This window comes from Tamandua tetradactyla, chromosome 17, assembly GCF_023851605.1.
Source record: "Tamandua tetradactyla isolate mTamTet1 chromosome 17, mTamTet1.pri, whole genome shotgun sequence".
NCBI lineage: Eukaryota > Metazoa > Chordata > Mammalia > Pilosa > Myrmecophagidae > Tamandua > Tamandua tetradactyla.
The window spans coordinates 60,967,835-60,988,950 of record NC_135343.1 but is presented as its reverse complement, the minus strand read 5'-3'; the positions used below and the strand labels follow the sequence as shown (position 1 = coordinate 60,988,950).

At 40.2% G+C, this 21,116-nt stretch overlaps 1 pseudogene; it reads left to right on the top strand.

Moving 5' to 3' along the window:
• The first annotated feature begins 1,384 nt into the window (after positions 1-1,384).
• LOC143661172 (heat shock protein HSP 90-alpha pseudogene) overlaps positions 1,385-21,116 on the top strand; it is a 78,789-nt pseudogene continuing 59,057 nt past the window's right edge.

Genomic DNA, 21,116 nt, shown 5'->3' with positions numbered 1-21,116 from the left:
TCATTATATTGATAATTCCTTTAGTCTCCAATGTCTCAGAGTAGCTAGAAGGAAAAACCTAAAATTGTGGAACTGTAACCCACACCAAACTCTGAAACCTGTTCTATAACTAATTACTGTGGTGTGCTTTGAAATTTATTGCTTTTTTTTTTGTATGTGTTTTTTTTCCTGCAATTAAAAAAGTAAAAACAAAAACAAAACCCTCAGCTCTAATTTTGCTTAGGAAGATGAGTCTGAGGCTTGCCTCTGATGTCCTTGGTGATAGACTTTGTAATAAACCCTTTCTTTTCTTGACAAAAAAAATCTATTAATTTCTACAAAAGTTAAAAAGAAAAGAGCATGGCTTTTCTGGAGTACATAACTGTTTCAAATCAGCATATCTCCCGATTTTACAGATGAGGAAACTGATTCCCAGAGCAAATGCAGTCACTTGCCTGGGGGATCAGAGCTCGGCAGCACTATTAAAGGTGGCCTCTATGAAGTGATGTGTTCATTTGTAGTCCAGTCTTGAGAGAGCTGGTGAGGGATGAAAGCTAGGAGGGCCACATGGAATTGCAGGGGAAAGAGGGAGGTGATTTATTAGGCTGGATTTGGGGCGGGCAGACTAAGGGCGCTGGCCCTTTTTACTGGCTCTAGGGGCACTTCGGGAAGCAGCCCACTGGCGACAATTTCCTCCAAGACCCAGCCTCCTGATGTAGCTCTTCTCATTGCCAAGTCCCCTCTGTCCTTCCCTGGTGCCCTTGATCTTGAGCTTCCTGGGTGCCCTGGCTTTCAGACTGGGCCAGTGTCAAGAGTTGCTCAGTCGTTCATCTGGTGAGTTCAAATCCACTCTTCCATGTGCTGGCCACAGTTATTCAACCTCCCTACCTCTGTAAAATAGATATGCCTTATTTATATGTCTTTTGCATTATGTCAAAGATTATATCAAACAGTGTCACGTAATGTTCACTGAATGATGTCGCTGCCTGCCCCTAATCCCAGCTTATTCTGCCCCCTCCTCATACCTCCTGGCCCTTCCTCTAATTGCAGAAGCCTGTGCTCTGGCTCTTCCCTGCAAACATCCCTCTGCCAGAGGAGCAAATCCTCAACTCACATGGAAGTCAACAGATCCAACTGTTAGTTACACTAACGATGATAATATTAGAACACTTGTGATAGAACCAGGCTGGTGGAAAGTGCTTGAAATGCATTTTCTGGTTAAATTTTCCCACTAAGCCTGCAGTTTCTGAGGTATTGGAGATGGCCAGTAACTTACCCAAGGTCACAAAGGACATGGTGCCAAGGTGCTTCAGACCCAGCAATCTGAAACCCCACCCCAGCAGATGCCTGCCCTGTGACCTGCACTGGCCCAAAGCCTGCACTCTGCCATCCAGACCACTGAGAAATGAGCCAGGAGGAGCCCAGCAAGGACTGTCTGGCCCAGGGAAGACACACGTTCTGTGTCCCCTTGAAGGGGGCTTCCCATAGCGCTGGCGGCAGGCAGAACGGCCCCTGGAGAGTGGGCGGGGAAAGGTCAGAGAAGCAGCCTCTCGAGTCAGAGGTCCTCAGCATGTGCTCGGGCCCTTCTGAGCGAGGTGAGTGCCCAGGTTTTGACCCAAGTTCAAACCCAGACTGCTCGAACACTTACCCCTTTGAGGGTCAAGGATGAATCTCAGACAGATGGGTGACAATTTCAAAATCAACCACAGTTCTACTGCAGGTCAGCCCACACCTGGATGTGTTCCATTCTGGGTCATCAGAGGCAGCCAGGTGAGGTGAAAACTGTCCCTGTCCACCTCAGAGAATGTTCAAATTTGAGGAGACTAGGAAGTGTCAACTGAGAAATAACAAACTGAGCTGCAAGGCAACAAAGGCATTTATTTGTGGTCTTGGAATGGCAATTTGGGGAGCCCAGACTCAGATAGCAACCCAAATCGTGTCCCTTCTTGACACTTAAGGGCAAAGATTGTTAAAGTAAAAGAAGATGATTACATAAGTTGTTTGTGGATGATGGATATTTAGGGTGCTCCAACTGTACTTCAGTTTTGACAGTTTACTGTGTCCTTTATCCTGTGACTTGTGTCTGGTGTCCAGAAGTTCTAAAGGCTTTGAGGAATATTGTCACTTGAGGTTTTGCACACTGTGGCAGTTGGTGACCTCTGGCTGAGTTCTGCCTAAAAGTCACCTCCAGAATGGCTTCTGACTCCATTTTAAATGTCTCAGCCATAGGAATTCCATTTTGATTTATTTCTTTTTACAGAAGGACAATTGATTTTTGCAGAGGAGGGCATTTCAAGGAAGGAGGACCTCTTGGTGGTTCCTGGGATTCTGCTTTGGGGGCAAATTGGAATTGAAAGGAAACTCTGAAGTTCTTCCCACCTCAAAGAACCCATGCTTCTGTGATAGGTGTGGGAGTCAGCTCACATCTGGGGGTAAACCAAAGGGTACAGAAGCACATTTGGAAGTGGTGGTCTAGCCTACTGGTTGATCCCTAACCAGGGAACTCCTTAAAAATTCAAGATCTACAGAATGAGAAACTCTGGGAATGGGGCCCAGAAATCTATATTTTAACAAGCCCTCCTAGAGATTCTGATGCAGCCTGAAGTGTGAGAGCCAGTTGTCTAGAGGGTATCTTATTCTGGTTGTTCTGTTCCTCTGTAAGTTTATCACTTGACATCTTTTTTAGTACTGTTAATATAACAAGGTGGCATTCATTAATTAGACATCTATTATGGGTTGACACAAAAATATAAAGGACATGATACCTTCTCAGGAAGAGTCTACAATCTGGTGGGAAATTCAACGTGAACCCAAGACCAACTATGAGGGCACAGAGGGAAAGAGATTCATTTCCACTGAGGACTGGGACAGAAGCATCCCTGAAACAGTGACATGGAATTTAGGTTGTGAAGGTTGTGTGCCATTTCCAGCAAGCAGAGGACAAGAGATTTAGTATTAATTAATGATAGTTCAAATCTTCTTAAGCTGAAGTTTTTTTTTCACACTCAACAGAGAAAAATAGCTGTTCTCCTTGACGTCTTTTCTTTGCCTGGTGTCAGGCAGTCTTATTTGCTGGTGGCTCAGGATAACAGGAAAAGGAAAATAAATGGCCTTCACTAGTTCCCAAGATTGCTAGTCACCCAGGCACATGGCTGGGGATGGCTAACTCCAATGTCACTGGTTTTGACTAGAGGAGCAATGCGTAGAAAGGAGAATTACCTGGTGACCCGAGAATGCCAGGCTGTGGATGGAGTGCTAGAAGCTCAAGAGGGGCAGGGAGGAAGAGGAGGAGAGAAGAAATGGAGGGGGAATTTACAGAAGCCATATTGAGGATTCCAGGAAAGAGAAAGAAGCAGTAGTTCAGTTTGTCTGTCCTTTACCTCCTAAGTTAAATGTCACTTAGGCTTTGCCTAGAAGAAAATACCTGAAACTGTTGAACTGGATTTCAGTAGACTTGATTCTTGAAGATGATTGTATAACTATATAGCTTTTACAATGTGACCATGTGATTGTGAAAACCCTGTGGCTGACTTTTATCCCTTTATAGTGTATGGACAGATGAGTAAAAAAATAAGGACAATAAATAATAGGGGGGAATAGGGGCATGGGATATTTTGGTGTTCTTTTTCATTTTCATTTTTATTCTTATGTATATATTTTTTAAATAATGAAAATGTTCAAAAATTGATTGTGGTGATGAATGCACAACTATATGATGATACTGTGAACCAATGATTGTACAATTTAGATGATTATATGGTATATGAATATGTCTCAGCAAATTTGCATTTAAAATAAATTTTAAAAAAGCAAGGCTTTGCGCTTAGCCTACCTATAGGTATGCCTAAGAGTTACCTCCAAAGGACCTCTTTTGTTGCTCTGATGTGGCCTCTCTCTCCCTAAGTTCAAGTCTGCAAGTGAAACCATTGCCCTCCCCCTCTACATAGGACATGACATCCAGGGGTGAAAGTTTCCTTGAGATGACTCCCAGGGATGAGCCTGGCCTTGGCACCTGGGGAGCAATAATGCCATCCTGAACAAAAGTGGGAAAAGAAGTGTAACAAATAAAGTATCATTGACTGAGAGAGTTCAAATAGAGTCAAGAGGCTACTCTGGAGGTCACTCTTACACAAACTCAGTTAGACATTGCTACCTATTGTAACTTGCCAAACCCCAACCAAAACCATTCCTGACAATCATAAAGAATGCCTCAGGTGTTATATAAGGTTCTATAAAGGTTTCATGCTCCAGGGTAACTTTCCAGAAACCTACAACCTCCAGATGGTCCCTGGATCAGATAAGTCCTGAGATGCGGAGGGGCCAGCCTCTCCAGAACATCAACTAGTTCCACCCCCCTATCCCATATTAGCGACAGCCCCTTACGACATGAAAATGTTAGAATGGGCATAGTTCAAATACCCCTAAAGAGTGGGAGAAAGATCAAAGATGATGGTGGAGTTAGACAGAGGTCAGGTTTAATAAATGAGTATGATTGCTGAATCATTATATTGATATTTCTTTTAGTTTCCAGTATCTTTAGAAAAGTAAAAACCTAAAATTGTGGAATTGTAACCCATAGCAAACCCTGAAATCTATTCTATAACTAATTGTTGTGATGTGCTTTGAAATTTATTGCTTTTTTGAAAAAAAAAAAGGAAAAAATCTACTATGGTGATAAAAAATAAAGATGAGCAGGAGGAAATATAAAATAACAATAAATAAACAAGGTTTTGCTACCTGAAAGCTTAAAAGGACATCTAAGGCAGAGTTGCATTTTTTAAACTGCCATAACAGTGTCTTTGGGGGCTGGGCCAGAGTCGAGATCCCACTGGTTGATGAATGCAGCTGTCTTGCCCCTTAGAGAGATGTTCAAGTGCAGGGCAGCCTTACCCCTGGACTAGTCAGTGTCCACCGAGGAAATTTGAACAGGGGCAAATTAATGTGAAGTTTTGTTAATGACAATGGTGGATTAGAGTTAGGAGAGATTGGCTAGTAAGAAGAAAACGCCAAAGAATATAAGAATCACTGCTCTAGGGCTGCCTAGAGTATGCCGCAGGATGGCAGTGTTGATGAAGACCTGTGCTGGAAACCTGCCCTCTGGAATCCTAGGAATAGCTGCTCACTGCACCCAGAGGTAGAGCACCGTGGGAAGCTGCTGGCCTCGGGTACCATGGAGGCTGCAGAGGCTGTGCCTGCTGCAGGCATCTGCAGAACAACCACACACCAGAATCGGGAAGCAAAGCCCTTTCCTTTGGCAATGTCTCTCCAACACCCTTTACTGACCTGAGCTTCAGGGCCAGTTGGGAAAGAAAACCACTCAAAATTTCCATCTCCATTTTCACAGAGCAGTGGTAAAGGGTGAATTTGGTAGCCACATATCACATAACTGTCTTAGGATGTTCAGGACACTGAAAAAGGAAAGCCTCTGATTTGCATGCAGTCCACATTATCTATGGGAAACAGTTTAAACTTCTCTATTGAAGTTTCGGTAGGTAGAGTGTTGCCTGATGGGTATCTGGTCATATATGCATCAAATTCACAGAAGTTCATGCTCTTTGATCCAAGATTCCATTTCTAAGGACTCATGATAAGCAAATGAAAAGCATAGGTTTGTTGCCAGTATATTTAGAGCAAGGAAAAAAAAGTGCTTAAAAGGCTGACAACATGCTAATTGTTAAATACATTAGGGTGTGTTTAAGGACAGAATAATATGTTGTCATTAAAATGATACTGTAAAATAATTTTAGTGAAATAGGAAAATACTCATGATATAATACTCATGTTTTTCCTTTTAAGGAAAGAAAAACAGGACAATTCATTCCCAAATATGGTAAAATTTTAAAAGAAGCATCTGTGCTATAAAATAGAAAGAAATTTTAATATTTATCTCTGAACAGTAATTAATTTTTATTTGCGTCTTCATACTTACCTATATATTTCCATTTCTAGACTGAGTATGTATTACTTTCATAATTAAAAAGCATTTTAATACTATATATAATATGTATATACATAAATACATATTTGAAGAAAAATGCACATCTCTGCATTCTGAGGCAAGACAGAAGGCTGGTTCCACAAATTTCTCGAAGCTTACATTCAAGATTTGACTTCTCTCCAGGGCACAGCCCCTTAACTGTGTGTTTATAGCTCCTCTGGGGCAGGGGTAAGGAGGACCTTTTTCTGCCCCTCTACTTTCCTCCTCCTGTCTCTCCTGAATATTTCCTCCCTTTGTGCAAGAGGAGAGAGAAAACAAAAACATGCAGCAGTATGATAACATATTCTTCATAAAATTGTTCCCTACAGTAGAGAGCTGGGCGTGCCAAGTTTATTTATTGACTGCAAAAACTCCCTCCCACTCTCCTAGGAGTTGATTTACCAATTAATTTAGGTCTGATGTTCTCTCCGAAAAATCACTGGGGTAAAATGATCAGTTTTCTCTTGCCAGATCAGCGTTCTAGGATCCTGTTGTTTTTTTTTTAAACAGAACCCAGTGTGGTAAAGAAATGCATATTCCGCAATATGGAATCTAACATTCATGTCAAATAATAAAGGATATTAATCTACATCTATTTTAATAGCTTTCTATATGATGAAAGAAATTGTATTTTCACAGGGTACTTCTGATAAGTCATTGTATAACCAACACCTTCCTCTTCTCATGAGTCTGATGGGAGACCAGTCGATATAATGACAGATATCACCAAGGAAATAATGGGAGAGGAAGAGCATGGGGAAGCTGTGCATGGAATATTTATTTGTATGAGGATTGGGAGTTTTGAATTATTAACCAATACGGTCATCCCCAATACATGCATGTGTGCATAGACACATCTGAGAGGAGATGAAAATTTCTCTCTGGTCGCTGGATTAGATGACAGTTGGAGAGGAAATAAGAAGGAGGAGAAGGTGTCCTCTCCCACCCAGATTAGACCAAAGGGGGTGGGAAACCGTAGTGCCTGCTGCCCAGTAGAACTTTCTGCAATTACAGGAATATTCTATATCTGTACGATCCATTGCAGAACCCACTGGCCACATGTGGCTGTTGAGTCTATGAAATGTGATTATTATAAAGGAGGAATGGGATTTTTAATTTGTGCTAATTTGAATTAATTTATACTTCAACATTCACACGTGGCTAGTGGCCACCATGTGGACAGCACAGAAAAGAGACAGTAAATGTAGAGACCTGAGAACAGAGAAGCTCTTCTCCCTCCTCTCTCCGGAAGTCTGGTACCTCTCAGGAGTTGCTTATGCCCTCACGTAATGGGATCTGTAGATTAAGAATGACTGATGGAATGGAATGCCAGTGTGCTAGGGTCCTGGAACAGCCTCACAGAAGCTCCTGTGGCTCTGAAGTCACATTTTCTTGAGCTATCTGTGTCTCCTGATAAAGATGCAGAAGTTAGCTAAAAGAGAGAGAAATGCTAAAGTCCAAAGCATCTTGGGCAGGAATGGATGTTGCCACAGAAAGTGGCGTGAGCAGTGGGACTGCAGCCTGATGAGGATGTGGACCAAGGACAGAAGCCCCGCTGGAGTGGATACAGTGGCACCCCTACCCCTGCATATTCCCTCTTCAAGTGGATGCACCGTTTACCAGCTGCTGGCAATACTGGTTGCTAAGTTCACTGGGAACCATCCTAGCTGTGGGAACTGCCCCTCATAAGTAAACACCAGCCTCCTTTGCCTCAATTTGGGACAATTCTGAATGGCCATCCTAGCTCCAGCACTCTCCTTCAGACCAGCTGAGGCCTCATTTGTCAGCACATTACAAGTCAGCTTCTCCCTCTGCCCAACTTTTCTCTCTTCTTTACTCCCTGAAAGGTGCACCTCTCCAAAACACTTCCCAATTAATCTTCTGTGTACAATTCTACATCTCAGAATGGGAAATTATTCTAAGCCAGATGGTGTTAGGAATGGTCCTGGAAAGCAGACTTTGAAAGGGATTTTAGAACTGGATGATTTGTTTACCCCCAGTAATGAGGGCCCATAACTTGTAATTGATGGAATACATTTAGATCCTGGCCCACTGTAGCTGTGCAATTGGTGGTGAACAAAGATGGGATACCAGTAGAAGGGGCTGTGGTAGATTGAATCATACCCCCCCCACAAAGACATATCCAAGTCCTAACCTCAGCCCTATGGGTGTGACTCATTTGTTCATAGGATCTTAGAAGATCCTATTAAGATGAAGGCAAAATGAATCAGGCTGGACCTTAATCTGGTATGATTAGAGTCCTTATAAATAAAGGTAATTTTGATATGGCATACAAGCTGCAGGAAGAATCAGAAAGAGATCATATGGGAGGACTTCTGGGAAGATGGCCAAATAGAGTAGTTCGAGATTAGCCCTGCTCCATGGAAAAGTTAAAGAAGGAACAGAAGGACAACTGAGGCGGTGATTCAGGAGTGTGGTTGACCTGGTAGAGCCTTCTGCACCACATGGGGCAGCCTTGGTAGCAGAGGTCAAGGAACTGAGAGGCAGAAAGCTGGAACCTGGCACAGAAGTGCAGAGGCATAGTGCCCACAGGAGTGCACAGACAGGAGCTCAGGACTAGGAAGTAAGCCAGGCGATGTTCCTTAGGCATCCTACCCTCACCAGTGCAGCCCCATGACTGATAACTCACCCCACACACCACATGCCCATTCCTATTCCCCACTGTCCAGGCAGCCCCAGACACAAGGCTACTGAAAATAATCAATTCCCAAAGTAAATCAGTCAAGATATTTACATACAACAAAGACAACAGAAGATCATTAAGCATATCACAATGCAGACAGATATAGCCCTGCCTAATGACCAATTTAAAACACCAGAGGAGGCACAGATGTTGGAACAACTAATTGAAGATGTTCATTCAACTATACTTAATAAAATAAGTTGGATAGCAAATGACATAAATGAGATCAAGAAGACAGTAGAAATGCATAAAGAGGAATTTGAAAGAATAAATAAATAGAAAATAGTGGCTATCATAGAGATTAAAGACTTTATTGACCAAATAAAGAACATACTAGAGGCATACAAACCAGATTTGAAGAGACAGAAGAAAGAATAAGTTATATAGAGGACAGAATAACTGACTTCGAAGACTCAAAACAGCAAATGGCAAAAAAGATGGAAAAAATTGAATGGGAACTCAGGGAAATGATAGACAAAACAAAGCACACAAATGTAAGAATCACTGGTGTCCTGGAAGGAGAAGAGAGGAGAAAAGGGCTAGGAAGAGTAGTTAAGGAAAAAATGGGGGAAAACTTCCCAACCCTTATAAAGGACATAAATATACAAGTTAAAGAAGCCCAATGAACTCCAAATAGAATAAATCCAAATAAGCCTTGCCCAAGGCACATACTAATCAGTCTGTCAAATGTTGAAGAGAAGCAGAAAATCCTGAAAACAGAAAGAGAAAAACAATCTGTTACATACAAGGGAAATCAAATAGACTACTCAACTAGCACGCTGGAAGTGAGAAAGCAATGGTATGATATATTCAAGATCCTGAAAGAGAAAGACTTCCAACCAAGAATTCTGTACCCAGCCAAATTGTCCTTTAAAATTGAGGGAGAGATTAAAGCTTTCACAAAGATGTCCTGAAAAAATTTGTCAACAAGAGACTGGCCCTACAAGAAATACTAAAAGGAGTTCTGCCAGCTGAAAAAAAGACAGGAAAGAGAAGTGTAGAGGAGGGCACAGAATTGAAGAGTACCACTAAGGGTAATTTAAAGAATACAAAGAGAAAGAAGGAAAATAATATATATATCTATCAAATAAAATTAAAAAGATAAGATGGTGGAATCAAGAAATGCCTTTTCAATACTAACTTTGAATGTTAATTGACTAAACTTACCAGTTAAAAGATACAGATTGGCAGAATGGATTAAGAAACATAATCCAGCTATATACTACTTACAAGAGACTCATCTTAGACACAAGGATACAAATAGATTGAAAGTGAAAGGATGGAAAGGGATTTTCCATGCAAGTTGTAACCAAGAGAAAGCTGGAGTAGCAATACTAATATTGGAAAAAATAGACTTTAAATGTAAAGACATCACAAGAGACAAAGAAGGACACTATATACTAGTTAAAGGGTCAATTCACCAGGAAGATATAACAATCATAAATGTTTATGCTCCCAATCAAGGAGCTCCAAAGTACATGAGATAGACATTGGCAAAACTGAAGGGAATGATAGATGTTTCAACAATAATACAGGCAGACTTAAATACACCACTCTCCTCTATAAATAGAACAACCAGACAGAAGACCAACAAGGAAATAGAGAAGTTAAATGACTTGATAAATGAATTAGACCTAACAGACATATATAGATCATTGCACCCCAAGGCACAAGGATACACATTCTTCTCTAGTGCTCATGGAACATTCTCCAGGATAGATCATATGCTGGGGCACAAAACAGGTCTCTATAAATTTAAAAATGTTGAAATTATCCAAAGCATTTTCTCTGATCACAATGGTATGAAGCTGGATCTCAGTAACCACCAAAGAATGCAAACATTCACAAATATATGAAGATTAAATAGTACACTCTTAAACAACCAGTCAAAGAAGAAATAGCTAGAGAGATCAGTAGCTATCTGAAGATGAATGAAAATGAGAACACAACTTATCAGAATGTATACGATGTGGCAAAGACGGTGCTGAGAGAGAAATTTATTGCCCTAAATGTGGATATTAAAAATAAGAAAGACAAAAAATCGAGGACTTAACTGCTCACCAGGAGGAACTTGAGAAAGAACAGCAAACAAGCCCCAAAGAAAATGGAAGAAGAGAAATAACAAAGATTAAAGCAGAGACAAATGAATGGGAGAACAAAAGAACAATAAAAAGAATCAATAAAATCCAAAGTTTGTTCTTAGAGAAAATCAATAAAATTGATGGGCCACTAGCAAAACTGACAAAGGAAAAAAGAGAGAGGATGCAAATAAATAAAATCAGAGATAAGAAGGCATGTGTTACCACAGACCCTGAAGAAATAAAAAAAAATCATGAGAGGATACTATGAACAACTATCCACCAACAAACTAGATGACTTAGATGAAATGGAAAAAATCCTGGAGACACACAAATAAGTTACATTAACTCAGGAAAAAATAGAAGTTCTCAACAAACCAATCACAAATAAAGAGATTCAATCAGTCATCAAAAATCTTCCTACAAAGAAAAGCCCAGGACCAGATGGCTTCACAGGGGAATTTTATCAAACATTCCAGAAAGAACTAACACCAATCCCGCCCAAATTTTTCCAAAAAATTGAGGAAAACGGAACTCCACTTAGCTCATTTTGTGAGGCTAATATCATTTTAGTACCAAAACTGGGGAAAGATGCTATAAGAAAGGAAAACTATAGGTCAATCTCCCTAATGAATATAGATGAAAAAATTCTCAATAAAATAATATCAAGTCGAATACAACAGCACATTAAAAGAATTATACACCTGACCAAGTGGGGTTTATACCAGGAATGCAAGGATGGTTCAACACAAGAAAATCAATTAATGTAATATAGCACATTAAAAAATCAAAACAGAAAAATCATAGAATCATCTCAATTGATGCTGAAAAAGCATTTGACAAAATTCAGCCTCGTTTTCTGATAAAAACACTCCAAAAGATAGGAATCAAAGGTAACTACCTCAATATGATAAAAGGAATATATGAAAAACTGATAGCAAGCATCATACTCAATGGAGAGAGACTGAAAGCTTTCCCCCTAAGATCAGGTACAAGACAAGGATGCCCACTGTCACTATTCAAATTGTGCTAGAAGTTCTAGCTAGAGCAATCAGGCAAATGGTGGATGCCCACTATTATTCAAATTGTGCTAGAAGTTCTGGCTAGAGCAATCAGGCAGGACAAAGAAGTAAAAGGCATCCAAATTGGAAAGGAAGAAGTAAAACTCTCATTATTTGCAGATGCTATGATACTATACTTGGAAGATTCTGAGAAATCTACAACAAAGTTACTTGAACTAATAAATTCAGCAATGTGGTAGGATATGAAATTAATGTGCAAAAATCAGAAACATTTCTATACACAAGCAATGACCTAGTTGAAGAGTCAGTTAAAGGAAAAATCCTGTTCAAAACATCAACTAAAAGAATCAAATACTTAGGAAAGAACTTAACTAGGAATGTAAAGGACTTGTACACAGAAAAACTACATAACATTGCTAAAAGAAATCAAAGGAGATCTAAATAGGTGGAAAGATATACCCTGCTTATGGAGAGGAAGGCTAAATATAGTTAAGATGTCCATTTTCCCCAAATTCATCCACAGATTCCACACAGTACCAATCAGAATTCCAACAACCTACTTTGAAGATTTGGAAAACCTAACTACCAAATTCATCTGGAAGGGAAAGAGACTCCAAATAGTTAAAAGCATCCTAAAAAGGAAGAATGGAGTGGGAGGATTAACATTCCCTGGCTTTAAAACCTATTATAAAGCTGTAGTGGTCAAAACAGCTTGGTACTGGCACAAAGATAGGAGCATTGACCAAAGGAAGTGAATCAAGAGTGCAATAATAGATCATCAAATATATGGTCAACTGATTTTTGACAAGGCCCCCAAATCCTCTGAGCTGGGAAAAAATAGTCTTTTTATTAATTGGGCATGGAAGAACTGGATATCAATAGCCAAAAGAATGAAAGAGGGCCCCTCTCTTACACCCTACACAAAAATTAACTCAAAGTGGATTGTGCTGGTCTGAAATGACGTATGTACCCTAGAAAAGCCATGTTTTAATCCTAATTCCATTTTGTAAAAGCAGTCATTCTTCTAATCCCTATTCAGCATTGTATGTTTGAAACTATAATTAGATCATTTCCTTGGAGATGTGATTTAATCAAGAGTGGTTGTTAAAATGGATTAGGTGGAGGCATGGCTCCACCCTTTTGGGTGGGTCTGGATTAGTTTCTGAAGTCTTATAAAAGGGGAAACATTTTGGAGAATGAGGGAGATTCAGAGAGAGCAGAGAAGAATGACAGCCACGAGCAGCAGAGTCCACCAGCCTGCGCTTTGGAGATGAAGAAGGAAAATGCCTCCCGAGGAGCTTCATGAAACAGGAAGCCAGGAGAGAAAGTTAGCAGATGATGCCATGTTCACCATGTGCCTTTTCAGATGAGAGAGAAACCCTGACTGTGTTCACCATGTGCTTTCTCACTTGAGAGAGAAACCCTGAATTTCATCAACCTTCTTAAACCAAGGTGTCTTTCCCCAGATGCCTTAGGTTGGTCATTTCTATAGAGTTGTTTTAACTGGGACATCTTCTTGGCCTTAGAACTGTAAACTAGCAAATTATTAAATTCCCTCTTTAAAAGTCCTTCTGTTTCTGGTATATTGCATTCCAGCAGCTAGCAAACTAGGACATGAATCAAACACCTAAATATAAGAACTAACACCATAAAGCTTCTAGAAAATAAATGTAGGGAAACATCTTCAAGACCTAGTAATAAAAGGTAGCTTCCTAAACTTTATACCCAAAACACAAGCAGCAAAATGAAAAATAAATAAATGGGAACTCCTCAAAATCAAGTGCTTCTGCACTTCAAAAGACTTTGTCAAAAAGGTGAAGAGGCAGCCAAGAATATATTTGGAAATCACATATTGGACAGAGGTTTGATTTCCTGTATACACAAAGAAATCATACAACTCAACAACAAAAGAACAAACAGGCCAAATATAAAACGGGCTAAAGATGTGAATAGGCATTTTTCTGAAGAGCAAATACAGATGGCTCAAAAGCACATGAAGAGATGCTCATTTTCATTGGATATAAGGGAAATGCAGATCCAGACTACAATGATATACCACCTCAAACCTATAGGAATGGCTGCTATTAAACAAACAGGCAACTATAAATGTTGGAGAGGCTCTGGAGAAACTGGGACACTTAGGTACTGTTGGTGGGAATGTATAATGGTGCAGCCACTATGGAAGACTGTTTGGTGGTTCCTCAAGAAACTAAATATCATGTTGCCCTATGACCCAGTAATAGAATGACTTGGTAAATACCCAGAAGAGCTGAAAGCAATGACACAAACAGACATTTGCACATTGATGTTCACAGCAGCATTATTCACAATCACCAAAAGATGAAAACAAACCAAATACCCATCAAAAGAAGAGTGGATCAACAAAATGTGGTATATACATGCAATGAAATATTATACAGCAGTAAGACAAAATGACATCCTGAAGCACATGACAAGGTGGGTGAGCCTTGAGGACATAATGCTGAGTGAAGTTAGCCAGACAAAAAAGGATACATATTCTATGATTCTACTTTTAGGACCAATATAAAGGTATAATCTGAGGTTTATAATACAGAATATAGGGGACTTAGAGACACATAGAAGCTAGAGATGGGTGAACTGTTGGCTAATGAGGTTGAGCTTCAGTGTAAGGGAATAGATGGGAGTGAAGGTGGTTCTCTAGTGGGTCTGTAAGTAATATTACCATATTGAAAATGAACAAGATTGAAAGAGGTTGTATAGACCTATGTGCCGCACTGACTAACATTAGAAATATGAATTAGTTCTTGCAAGAATTACTTCAAAGATATGATTCTTGTATAAAAAGTGTTTAAGTCCAGGATACAGGGGGAAAACTGTTATTGCATGCTATGAGCTATGTTCAAAAGGAAACCATCGTGTGGAATAAAAATAAATAATAGGGGGAACAAATGTTAAAATAAAAAAAAAAAAAGGAAACCATCATCACTACCACAGAAACAGCAGAGGTAAATAATGGGGTGAGGGACAAGAACTAAGAGGAAGTTTACCTGTTGGTGAAGGTGTGTTTATTGGTTTTCTTTCTCTTGGGAATAATGAAATTATCTAAAATTGAAAATGTTGATGGACAGTGGACTTTGGGTTCTCTACATGATGCCCAATGAACGCAGGTGGCTGAAGGATGTACTGATGGAGAAATAGATTGTTGAACGATGGAGTACACTTATGAACAAAGGTTGTGCGACTACAAAAAGGAACAAAGTCGTGAGGCATGCAACCATGTGAATGAATATGTGGGACATTTGGTGAGACAAAATAAGCCAGAAGCAAAAGAACAAGAATGATATGGTCACCTTTAGAAAATGCTTACGAGAAAACAGAGGCCTAGATTGAGAGGTTTTAGAGCAGACACATTAAGGTCAGAGTAGTGATTATTATTTCTGGATTTTGAGAGGCTGTTTTATATATATAGCCTGATATTTAAAGATAAAATGAAGTCAAACAGGTTGGGGTTAAAGTAATTCAGAACACAGGTGTAAGGAAGACAGTCTATATTTTAGAACCACACATACTCTTTGAGACCAATGGAAGAAAAGTTTATTTGATCTGGAAATGAAATTTTCTCTAATTCAACCTATTTGTATAGCACATTTGAACAATTGAAGCATAGGGAGCACAGAATAAGAAAGAGGTCCTTTAGTCCTGTATAGATTACTGTAATGCTGGATACATTCTAGAGTATATTAAGCAGATAATCAAAAAGTATTGGCAAAGTCCCCTGAGGGATGGGAGGAAAATATGGAACTATTAAACTTTACCATAAGGGAATTCCCTGATACTATGTCAAACTTTAGGGACACCCAAATCAATAGGCCAGGCCCTCAATCAGGAAGCTTACTCTTGTGAAGCTTATTGTTATGGTTAGGTTCATGTGTCAACTTGGCCTAGTGGTGATACCTGTTTGTCTGGTTGGGCAAGTGCTGGCCTGTTTGTTGCAATGAGGACATTTCTTAGAATTAAATCATGATCATGCCAGCTACATCCACAGCTGATTACATTTGTATTCGGCCAAAGGGGAGTGTCTTTTGCAATGAGTAATGCTTAATCTGATCCCTGGAAGCCTTTTAAGGAGGATTCAGAAGAGACAGGCTCTTCCTGTCTCAGCTGGTGAGCCTCTCCTGTGGAGTTCATCCAGACCCTCCATTGGAATCATTGGCTTTACAGTCTGCCCGGCGGATTTTGTACTCTGTGTTCCCATGGTCACGTGAGACACTTTTATAAATTTTATATTTGTGAGCATTCCCTGTTGATTTGATTCTGTTTCTCTAGAGAACCCTAACTAATACATTTATGAAGGTAGCCAAGAAGTTTAAACTACCTATATACATACCTAAGAGTTACCTCTGGAGGACCTCTTTTGTTGCTCAGATGTGGCCTCAGTCTCTCTAAGCCCAACTTTGCAAGTGAAATCATTGCCCTCCCCACTACATGGGACATGACATCCAGTGGTGAAAGTCTCCCGGGCAATGTGGGAGGTGACTCCCAGGGATGAATCCAGATCTGGTACCATGGTATCAACAATGCCATCCTGACCAAAAGGGGTAAAAGAAGTGTAATTAATAAAGTATCAGTGGCAGAGAGAGTTCAAATAGAGCCAAGAGGCTATTCTGCAGGTTGCTTTTATGCAAGCTTCAGTTAGACCTTGCTACCTATCATAACCTGCCAACCCCCCAACCAGGACCATTCCAGCCAATCCTAAAGAACACCTAGGGCAATATATAAGATTCTACAAAGGCTCCATGCACTAAGGTAACTTTCCAGAAACCTACAACCTCCAGATGGATACCTGGACCAAGTAAGTCCTGAAACCTAGAGGGGACAGCCTCTCCAGAACATCAGGTAGTTCCATCTCCCTACCCCATATTAGTGATGGACCCTTTCAATATGAAAAATTTAGAATCATCATAGGCCAAACATCACTAAAGAGAAGGATAGAAAGATCAAAGATGATGGGGATGTTATACAGAGAAGACAGGATTTAACAAATGAATATGAATGCTGAATCATTAAATTGATATCTCTTTTAGTCTCCAGTATTTTAGAGCAGCTTGAAATAAAAACCTAAAATTGTGAAACCGTAACCCATATCAAACTCTGAAATACATTCTACAACTAATTGCAGTGCTGTGCTTTGAAATGCATAGCTTTTTTGTATATATGTTATTTTTCAAAAAAAGTTGATCGTGATGATAAAAAAATATTTAAGCCCTCTAGACTCCTATATTCTGGAGCAGCTAGAAGAAAAAATGTGAGAGGATCATATGGTAGCCCATGAAAAATTCTGGGATCTGTTGATGAGTGCTTTGAAAACTATTGGTTTTTTATTTCTTTGCTTTGTATATATGTTATACTATACAATAAAAAGAAAGAAAGAGACCATATGATGGAGGCAGAGGCAGACTGCCAGTAAGCCAATACTAAAATATCATAGACTTCAGAGAGAGCACAGCCTGTCAATACCCTGATTTTGGACTTCTAACCATCAGACTGGTAGCTAATAATTTCCTGTTGTTTACACCATCTGGTTTGTTGTATTTTGTCATAGTGGCCCTTGTCAACGAAGATGAGGGTCACGAAGGCATGTACGATAATCCTGGGGCTAGAGAGGGTGAGAGTAAGGGTGACTGGAAGGGCTATGGAATGAGGTGACTGTTGCTTAGAGATGTTGGATCCTTGAAGAGAGACAAGGGCCAGCTCAGAGGAATTACTTAGCAACTCAAGGCAAAATGTGAACTCTGGAAGGCATCCTTGAAAGCATGTAAGGGGACTTGATCCTGCAGCCAGAGGATGGATAGAGCAGAGGACCAGACTCAGGTTCAGAACTTCAGAGAAGGCTGAAGTCTCATCCCAGCCTTTCATGCCATAATCAGGGCCCTTAAGGGAAAGGATTGGGATGCTGAACACTCAGAGTCCCCTGAATCTTCAGGGCCTAGGGAAGGAGCCCGCGTACCCTTGTCAGAATGTAGTGTCCCTCTCTTTGCTTGAAGACCATGAGAAGGTCTCAAAGGAGAAAGGTGCCCTACCAGATCTCCCCACACTCTCCTGGAAACCAAACTAACAACCAGGGTCAAATCCTATCCAACCCAACTGGCCATCCAAGGTGGGAAAGGAACTATACACCAGAGAAGCAAACATGTACCCTGTTCTAGTTTGCTAGCTGCCAGAATGCAGTATACAGGTAAATTTAATCAGTTGCTAGTTTACAGTTCCAAGGCCAAGAAAATGTTCCAATTAAAACAAGTCTACAGAATGTCCAATCTAAGGCATCCAGGGAAAGACACCTTGACTTGGGTGGGCCACGGTGGCTCAGCAGCAAGAACGCTTGCCTGTCATACCAGAGGACCCAGGTTCGTTTCCCGGTGCCTGCCCATGTAAAAAATTAAAAAAAAAAAAAAAAAAAAAAAGACACCTTGGCTCAAGAAGGCCAATGAAGTTCAGGGTTTCTCCCTCAAGTGAGTAAGCACATAGCAAACACAGTCAGTGTTTCTCTCTCATCTGGAAAGGCACATGGTGATCACGGTTGGGGTTCCTCTCTCATCTGGAAGGGCACATGGTGAATACAGTGTCATCTGCTAGCTTCTTCTCCTGGCCTTCTGTTTCATGAAGTTCCCCGGGAGACATTTTCCTTCTTCATCTCCAAAGGTTGTTGGCTGGTGGACTCTGCTCCTTGTGGTTATGTCGTTCTGCTCTGCTCTCTCTGAATTTCCCTCATTCTCCAAAATGTTTCCTCTTTTATAGGGCTCCAGTAAACCAATGAAGATCCACCCAAATGGGTGCAGACATGTCATCACCTAATCCAGTTTAACAACCACTCTTGATTAAATCACATCTTCAGGGAGACTATCTAATTACAGTTTCAAACATACAGAATTAAATAGGGATTATTCTGCCTTTATGAAATGGGATTTTGATTAAAACATGGCTTTTCTAGGGTTCATATATCCTTTCAAACCAGCACATACCCGTAGAAACTGGGAGTAAATACATGGGACTAGAGCCTTTGGGTGTGCACCACATATTGGGTGGCTTATACAGGAGGAATTTATTGACTTAGTTTTTTTTTTTAAACAAACATTTTTTATTGTGAAATATATGTATAAAAGAAAGAAAAAGCAATAATTTTCAAAGTACATTTTAACAAGTAGTTACAGAACAGATTTCAAACTTTAGTATGGATTGCCATTTATACATTTTCAGATTTTCCCTTCTAGCTACTCCAAAACATTGGAAGCTAAAAGAAATATCATTATAGTGATTCAGCAGTCATATTTGTTTGCTTAATTCTGTCTTCTCTGTTACACTCCTCCTTCTTCTTTGAAACTTCTCCCAATCTATAGGAAGAGTCTTCTGGCTATGCCCATTCTACCTTCTTCGTGTTGAAAAGGGGTGTCAACAATATAGGATAGGGTTATGGAGTTAGTTGATATTCTTGATATTATGGGCTTCAGGACCAATCCAGCCCAGGAGCCCTCTGGAGGTTATAGGTATCAAGAAAGTAAACTCAGCACATGAAATTTTGTAGGATCTCAGTTAGACCCCTGGGTGTTCTCTAGGGTTAACAAAAATGATATTGGTTGAGGTTTGGCAAATCATGGCAATCAGCAATATCTAACTGAAGCTTGCTTAAGTATAGCCTCCAGAACAGCCTCTCAACTCCACTTGAATTTTCCCAGCCACTGATACCTTATTTTATTACCTCTCTCTTCCTCCCAATAGTCTGGAAGGCATTGTTAGTCCCAAGGTGCCAGGGCTCAACCCCAGGAGCCATGTCCCCTATTGTCAGGGAGACTTTCACCTCTGAATGTCAAGTCCCAAGCAGGTAGGAGGACAATAACTTTCCTTGAAGAGTTAGGCTTAGAGAGAGAAAGAGGCCACATCTGAGCAACCAGAGAGGTTATCTGGAGGCAACTGTTACACATAACTATAGGTAGTCTTAGCTTCTCCATTACAGAAATATCCCATAGGGGCAAGCTTCAAAATCAAGGGCTTGGCCCATTTTCTTGGGAGTCCCTAGTGCTTGAGAGAGTACAGGGGTATCCCAGATGGGAAAATGTAATATTTACATATGTTTTCTCCAGTCTCTCAAGGGATTCTACCAACACTTTTAATGATCAGCCCACCATATTTTGGGATGCATGCAGGTATTACATTAAGCTATACAGAATTACAAGTTCTCGTTCCTGCTCTGGGCTTCTTGTGCCCAGGTTGTCCAAATGAGCTACCCAACCACATTGATTTAGATTGTGCAGTACATAAAACAGAGGTTCTAGACACAATAAAACTCTCTGCCTTTGCTTATAGCAGGTGAAGCTCTAGAGTACATATACTATCATCTTTTGGCCTGTATTCTGACCTACCCCAGTCCCAACCAGATTGGCTTCACTTCCATCTCCAGTTGAGGCCTAATCTCCCTTTCAGTTAGTCCAGCTGTTACTGTATGTAGCAAAGCTAACTTTCAAGCTGCAGAACTCTAGTTCTGAATCACAGAGGTACTCAAAATTCGAGGGAAAAACCAGCTTATACATATATAGCTCAGTTTCTCCAAATCTAGAAATGCACTTACAACTTTGGACTAAGTAAGGCTGCTACAAGAACTTACAACCTAATTTCCACTTTTCTTACAAGTATTTTCTGAAAGAAACCATAGCATATATTTTTCTTTTTTTTTCCCTGGCTTATTTTGTACAACACATTGTCACCAAGGTCCATTCACTTCATTGCAGGCCTCATGACATCATTCCTTTCTATAACCATACCATGCTCCATCATATATACATACCAAAATGTTGAAGCAGCTTTTTAAATGGATAAAGGAAAGATTCTGAAAGAGTTGTGAGGATTTTGATAGAGAAGGCATGGATTGCTTTGAAGAGGTTGTGGTAGAAATGTGAACTCTAAGGATGCTTCTAATAAGGCCTTAGACAAAAATGATGAACATGTTGTTGAAAACTGGAAGGAAGGCATTCTTTGTAGATGGAAGGCAGAATTTGAGAGTGATGAACTTGGATATTTAGTAGGAAGAAATTTCCAAACTAAATGTGGAAAATGTAGTCTGGCTTTTCCTTGAAGCTTATAGTAAAATGTGAGAGGAAAGATGTAAGTTGAGAACTGAACTCTTGCATACAAAGGAAACGGAAATTTGTGTTCTGGAAAATACTGAGCCTCCAGAAAGTGAGACCTCAGTGAATAGGGCCCCACATGAAGATTTATCCAAACAGGGAAGTAGTCAGCCATTACAGCACAACATTTGAGATGGTGTTATCTACAAAGGATTTGCAGAAAATCCTATTGTCTGGTGGGTATGATCCCAGTATACT